Raw genomic sequence first — 7811 nt, forward strand, 5'->3', positions numbered from 1 at the left:
TTTTGGGTATATGGCCCAGGAGTAGTATAGCTGGGTCTTGAGATAGAGCTATACCTGGCTTTCTGAGAAACTGCCAGATTGAGTGCCAAAGGACTTGTACAAGTTTGCACTCCCACCAGCAATGGAGGAGTGTTCCCCTTTCTTCACATCTTTGTCAGCATGTGCTGTCACTTGAGTTTTTCAACCTGATGGGTGGTTTTTTGTTTTGTTTTGTTTTTTTGTTTTTTATGCAGCAACATACTAAAAGAAAAGACACATATTCTGTACCCCTACTGCACCAAAGAAGAAAAAAATGAACATAGAAAAAAAAAAGAAATTTAAAAAATAAAGTTCTACTAGAGTGTACCTTCAGTTTTTGTTTTTGCTTGTTTTGTTCTTTAAATTACACGTGTCTGTGTGTGTGTGTGTGTGTGTGTGTGTGTGTGTGTGTGTGTGTGCATGCGCATGTGAATTTATGAGCCACACAGGCCAAAAGAAGATGTAGAAACCCCTGGAGCTGGAGATACAGGTCATTGTGAGTAGCCTGGTGTAGGTGCTGGGAACCTAATTCAGGTCTACTGCAAGAGCAAGATAGCTCTTAACCGCTGAAACATCTTTCTGTCCCTGTTGTTAGTTTTGCTTTTGTATTGTTATTATTTTTATTTTGATATAGTCCTGCTTAGTATGACAGGTGGACGATGAACTTACAATCCTCTGTCTTCTAATTCTGGGATTACAGACATGAGTTACCATGTTTAGCAACTGGAGGCATCCACATGTCTCACATGTGTATCAAGAAAAAATGTTATTTTCCCTGTATAAAATAGATATGTCTATAGGCCCTCTCACTAACTCTCTGCCAGTTCCTGGATATGTATATATATTGGAATAAAAGCATAGGTACTCACTAGTATTTGCAATATGCATCTTCACCTCCTTTATAATTTTTAAACATTTCTTTGTGTGGAGGAGGGTGCACGGTGTTTTGACACTTATACAGAGGCCAGAGGACAGCTTGTGGAAGTCATTCTCTCCACGTGGGCTCCAGGATTCAAAGTCAGATCGTCAGATTTGACAGCAACACCTTTACCTGCTGATCCACCATACCCATCCTGCATCTCCAGTTTTAAACATTTCAATTTTATCTTTGTAAAATATTCTAAGAGACTGATCTCAGTGCTTAATTCTAACCATTTCTAACTGTGTCTTTACTATCTTGGAGCTTAAAATTTGTTTATTTAATTTTTTGTTTGTTTTTGTTTTTCAAGACAGGGTTTCTCTGTGTCACACTGGCTGTCCTGGACTCTCTTTGTAGACCTGCCTGCCTCTGCCTCCCTAGTGCTGGGATTAAAGGCATGTACCACCATGCCTGGTCCTGAGCTTTACATTTAAATTAAAACTTTACTGTTTACATTTGCAGTCATGTTAAAAGTCTTATGGATGTAAATCGCTTGGCATTTAGCCTTGGGTAGAATGTCCTGATTTATTTTTGTAGTTGCTCCCTTTTAAAAGCCTCACTTTTCTCTTTCTGTCTTCCTTCCTTCCTTTTTTTTCTTTTAATTTTATTTTTTCCATGACAGAGTTTCTCTGTGTAGCCCTGGCTGTCCTGGAACTTATTCTGTAGATCAGGCTGGCCTCAAACTCACAGAGATCCACCTGCCTCTGCCTCCCAAGTGCTAGGATTAAAGGTATACACCACCACTGCTGAGAAAAAGGCTAAATTTTTGCAATAAGTTCTACCTGATTTTCACATTCAACATTTTTTTCTGGTATACCCAGGGCTGTGTTGCTTTTTCATTTCTCCTCCGTGAATCTTTTCAGTGTCAATCATATTTCCTTACTTCAAATTTTCCTCTCTTTTTTTTTGTTTGCTTTTACTTTTGGCTTGTGTCCACTCAGTCCCTGTCCTCCCCCGCAATTCCTGCTTTTCATATTCCATATTTACTCCTTTCTTGTATTTTCATATATTCCCATTTTCCTTCTTTGTGGTTATTGATACTTGTGGTTATTGATACTTAAGAAAACATTAAATATTTAAAATATGTTCCACAATTTTAGTAAATATTTTAGTGCAAAGTAGCAGATTATACGACAATCATTGAAGGCAATGAGAGGGAAGGAGAAATATTTAGTAACGCACTATATCTGTTGAGAGCCAAGTACTGAGTGTCATTTTTATTGATTCAGATATTAATGATATTAATTATCTTGTCATGAGTGCAGATTCTAATTCCCAACACCTCTTTGTGAAGATAAGACATGAGAGAAGGTGCTCATTTCGGCAGCACATACACTAAAATTGGAATGACACAGAGAAGATTAGCATGGCCCCTGAGCAAGGAAGACATGCAAATTCCTGAGGCATTCCATATTTTAAGCACCAACCAAAGACCATGTATGGCCTGGACCTATGTCCCCTACAAAGACATAGGTGATGGGCATCTCAGGCTTCCTGTGGGTCCCCTAGTAAGAAAGCATGGGTGAGGGTTGAGGGTGGAGGCTCTAGCTGACATGGACTCTGTTATCTGCTTTTTGATCATTTCCCCCTGGCGAGGCTGTCTGGCCAGGCCACAGGGGAGGAGCCCATGCTAGGTTCTGATGTAACTTGATGAGCTAGGGTGGATGGGAAAGGGGACTCCCCTTTTCTGAGGAATAGGGGAGGGTGAAAAGGAGGGGCAGGGAGGGTGGAGCTGGTTGGCAAGGAGGGATGGGGCCGTGACAATAATTATGATGATGTACATGTGTGGTGTATGTGTGTGTTCATGGGTATTCATATGTGTGCACACGTGAAGGCAGGGACTGACACTGGGTGTTCTTCTCTATGGCTCTCTACCTCATAGTTTGAAAGAGGGCCCCTTACTGAACCCAGAACCTTCTATTTCAGCTAGATTGGATGGCCACTGGGCCCCAGGAATCTTCTTGTCTTCCCTCCTTCTAAACACTTTATCCAGTGAGATATCTTCCTAGCTCTCTGTAGCATATATTTTATATCTTTAATATATACATACATATATATATACATACATATATGTGTACGTACGTACGTACGTACGTACGTATGTATGTATGTATGTGTGTGTATTTAGATAGGGTCTCATTATAAGACAGACTAGCCTTGAATTCACAGAGATCTGCCTGCCTCTGTCTCCCAAATGCTGAGAGTAAAGCCATGTACAACTATGTCTGGCTCAGCATATATCTTTAAAAGATAATAACATTCATATGTTAACAAAAAATAGGACAAAACCACAATAAATGTTGATAGTTCCACTGAAGGCGTGATTAGCATGATTTCTGTTTTCAGTTACTTTCATCAATATGATTTCAATTTTAACATTATCTCTATGTTTTCAAAGAGAAGATAGCGTGATTCCTTAAAGAGATAGTTTACAGGTTACAACTTTTGTCACAGGCTAGGAAGAACTGTGATCTTGTTTTAGTTACAGTGTATATTCAATACCTATTTGCAGTCAGTAGAGGGCGCAAAATAGAGCCAAAAAGGGAGAAAGTGTGCAGCTGGTTGAAGGGTTTCAAACCACTGGGAATTTTTTTTTTTCTTTCTCATCTTCCTTATGAAATTTCTAAGGTATAAGATTAAGGGCAGTTTCATCATCACTTATTTTTCAAAGCTTCTGACGGTGTACTATCTGAAGAGTGAAAATGTGACCTTTCACTGAGTAAATAACCATCTGTCTTTTTTTTTTTTTCCTGCCATACACTTTGTATACTGCCATGGTTGGTATAAAGGTCAGTCAGTCTCTATAAGGATTTTCTAAAGATAACAAATGAGCTATTAAAATAAATGGGCAAAAAAAAAAAAAAAATGCGGGCTTGGTGTGTTGTTCCTCGCCCTTAATGCCATCATTAAGGAGACAGGAGCAGATGGATCACTGAGTTGAGAGCAGCCTGGTCTACCTGCTGAGTTCCAAGATAGCAGGGCCTAAAGAGTGGGATGTCCTGACTCACAAAAAAAAAAAAAGATTAAAAATGAAGGAAAAATAAATATTCAAATATAAGCTTGCATGCAAAATACGTATTGAAAATTTCTGGTTTAATAGTATCATACCACTAACTGATATAATACTGAAATATATATATGTGTGTATATATATATATGCAACAATTATGCAACAATAATGTAGTATACACTTAGAAAGTTTGCTAAGTGGATCTCAGAGTAAGTTTCTGAAGGACCTATGGAACGGTTTAAAAAGAAATGTATAAGTAAAGAAACCACAGTCCATCCTAACATGTATATACTCTCCTCCACAGATAAATGTACAAACAATGTATGTTAAGGATATTAAAGAATTGAGTTTTCTTCCAGCTACCTCACAAATACTCAAGACTTCTGGTATTTTGTGCCCTACCCTAACAATTTCATGACCAAAGTGAGACAGCTAAAGCTAATGTGAAGCAGAGAGCCTAGATAATCTGCTCCAGACACTCAGGAGTGGGAGAGATTGTCATATCGTGTCTTCGCCCTTCATTTTTCATTTTTTAGGAAGTGAGGGGACGATGTCTTTCTGTGTATTCCTGCCTTTATCCCAGAACTCTCTACTTAGACGAGGCTGGCCTTGAACTCACAGAGATCCCCCCTGCCTCTGCCTCCTGAACGCCGAGATTAAAGATATGGCACACCACACCCAGCCCCCAAAAGGCTTTTAAAACTGAAAAATATAAAAGGCCCAGTGTGGTGACACATGCCTTTAACCCCAGCACTCAGAAAACAGAGACAGGGGGATCTCTGTAAAGTTCAAGGCCTGTCTGGCTTACATAGTGAGTTCCAGGACTACATAGAGAGATCTTGTCTTGAAAAAACAAAATAAATGTGTGTGTGTGTGTGTGTGTGTGTGTGTGTGTGTGTGTTGCACGTTATGCACATGGGTGTGTAGATTCACATACTTGGGTACACATGCTTAGCCCAATAAGAACCAGAGGATGACTTAGGGTGTCTTTCTTCATTCCCTTTAGACAAGTTTTCTCACTGTCTTAATATATATGAACTGGAAGCCTACTCTTCAGGCTAGGGCGGCCAGCCAGTAAGTTCGCAGGATCTGCCGGCCTCCACTCCCAAAGCTGGAGTTACTGGCACATCATTCATTATTGACTTTTTCCTTGAGTATTAAAGATTTGAACTTAGGTCCTCGTGCTTGCACAGAAACTTCTCTGACCTCTGACCTCTGGAGCCACCTCTCCAGCCTCCGTGATTGCCGCTCCTTAAACAGGTAACTGGTGGATCTTCTGTGAACCATTTCAGGCTGTGTTGCTTTACAAACTCAGTCCATATCCGACTAATGGATGAGTCTGCAGACAGAAGACTCATGTGAATGAACTCCTAATTAAACTCAGTTTTGACAGGAGTTCTTGAGCATGACGTAAGGTTTTGATCAAGAAAAATCCCACAGAGTTTAGAGACATGGACAAAACCTCAGCCCACCCCTTTTTAGTGCTCTCATCTTTATTGGATTATGTCATCCACACACCATTAAACATATCTTTCTGTTAAAGACAAAGGAACAAGAAGGCTGGGAGTTTGTGGAGTGTGACAGAGTCTTATGACCAGGCCTGCCTGTGTGTCTAAACTGGCTTCATTATATAGTCTTTCTAATAACTAGAAACCCTTATATATAATCAGCATGGTAGCCCCATCAAAAATACCACACAATTGAACAATATTTAATACTAATAGAAACCAAAGGATTTAGGCCCACTTATTTTGAATTGTATTTACCTTTGTAGTTCAGACCTCTCGTTCCTAGGCTAAGCGTTTTCTCCTCTCCCAGAGCTCAGTGTCTAGAAGCCATAGTGAGTGGCTCACACAACCCACTCCAGTGCAGCTGCAAGACATCTGACGCCTTCTGGACTCCTCAGACACCGGTATTCATATGTTCGTGTGCCTCTACACACACACACTCACACACGCGCGCGCGTGCACACACACACACACACACACGCACTTGCACTTGCACACACAAGAACACTCAATTAATTATAAAATAAAAATTTTAAGCAAATAGTTGTGATCAGAATGATAGCTAAAAAAATAATTATTTGGAAACAGAGAAATCTGAAATGCTGTCTGTTTCCAAGGCCACAGTAGCCCTGACTCTTACTGACCCAAGGCCTTACAGACCACTGGTTTTCACCAGCACCGTGCAAGCCAACATGATCAGGTTGCAGAGCTCAAGGAAAAGCTGCGGGTTGGTAGGAGAGGTAAATCAACACAAGAGGGTGTCGCATCTGTGCTGCAAGCTCTGCCAGATTCTCAACTAGAAAGATGCTAGGCTGTAAGAAACGAGCACTTTTCTTAATGACAGTTTTAGTAAATAAAACAAAACAAACCCAGTAAATCTGCAAAAAAAAAAAAAAAAAAAAAAAAAAGAGGAAGAAAAAAAGAAAAGTAAAAGAAAAAGAAAAGAAAACTTGTTTTCAAAGTAAGAAAAGTAGTTTTGGGATAGAACAGAGCCATTTTCAATTCCACGAGAAAATATTTAATTCTGATTGGGAGGGGTTAGAAACAACAAACAACAATAAAATAAAAATGTGTCCTTCAGTTTAAACCTTCAGTTTACCTGTAAAAAAATATAATTCAATATAATACTAAAAATACTAATCACTACTTTTGAAGAAATCTGCCATCTCTCACAGGAAACAGGGCCTAGTCCTGGCTGTGCAAGTGTGTGTGTGTGTGTGTGTGTGTACGGAAGTGTGTGCGTGTGTGCATGTGTGTGTGTGTGTGTGTGTGTGTGTGTGCGTGCGTGCGTGTGTGTGCGCGTGCGTGCGTGTGTGTGTGCGTGCGTGCGTGTGTGTGTGTGTGTGTGTGTGTGTACGGAAGTGTGTGTGTGTGTGCGTGTGTGCATGTGTGTGTGTGTGTGTGTGTGTATACGTGAGTGTGCATGTGTACGTGTGTGATATAATGTGTTTATGTGTACGGTTACCTGTCCACCCAGTGCATGCATGCATTTGGAGGCAAGAGGTTTGATACTGAGTGTCTTCAAGTATCAGTTTCCGCTTTGTTTTTTGAGACCGTCTTTCACTGGACATGGAGCTCAAAACTCAGTAAGATGAACTGGCCTGCAAGCTTCAGGAATTCTGTCTCTGCCTCCCCAGCAGAGGGTGTCAAGCAGACGCCATTACACCAGGCTTTTTAATGTGGGTGCTGGGATCCGAACTCAGACCCTTGAGCTTATGTGGGAGGCACTTGGTCATATGTCATACCCCCCAACGGGACATTGCTTTAAGCTTAAAAAACAGCAGCACCAGCTACAGTGTAGGACAGGTAGGAAAATAAACCTTAGTCTTGGTCATTTAGGAAGCAATAGAAAGATCCTGACTGGCTTCTGTCGAGGAAGATACAAAGAGAGCAGTCAGGAGTTACTTGACCTCTGCAGTCTAGCTGCTCCTGAGTTTACCATAGGTAGGCTAGTCGGGGCTCGTGGGGTATTAAGTCCACCTTTGTCTGCTAGCCAGGATCCTTGGTAAACTGAGCTCAATCTGAAGCAAATTCTGCTACAGAAAATGAGGGAGTCTGTAGATCACAGCGAGGGGCTAGGATACCACTGCGATGAAGTACCTGGAGTGTAAACTGATGTTATAAGACAGTCAAATGGACCCAGAAGATGAGCAGAGAGAGTGAGCGAAAAGTCCTCCTGTAAGACAACAAATAACTGGAGAGTGTGTTCTGCCACATGCCTCAGAGGTGACAGCCTCCTTTATAACAACTGGCTGAGATTCCCTACCAACTCTGGGGATTTGGAGCCTCCCCAAATGTGAAATTATCTCATTTCCTATTGCTGATATTAGGATCCAGGAATCAAGGAAACAGCTAT

General features: G+C 40.9%; 1 non-coding gene across 1 annotated transcript; it reads left to right on the forward strand.

Moving 5' to 3' along the window:
* Positions 1 to 2248: 2248 nt before the first annotated feature.
* LOC127200938 (U6 spliceosomal RNA) lies at positions 2249 to 2355 on the forward strand. Its single transcript, XR_007832154.1, has one exon. It is a non-coding gene; the product is annotated as a U6 spliceosomal RNA (small nuclear RNA).
* Positions 2356 to 7811: the final 5456 nt, after the last annotated feature.

The sequence above is a fragment of the Acomys russatus genome, chromosome 16 (assembly GCF_903995435.1).
Source record: "Acomys russatus chromosome 16, mAcoRus1.1, whole genome shotgun sequence".
NCBI classification, from domain to species: domain Eukaryota; kingdom Metazoa; phylum Chordata; class Mammalia; order Rodentia; family Muridae; genus Acomys; species Acomys russatus.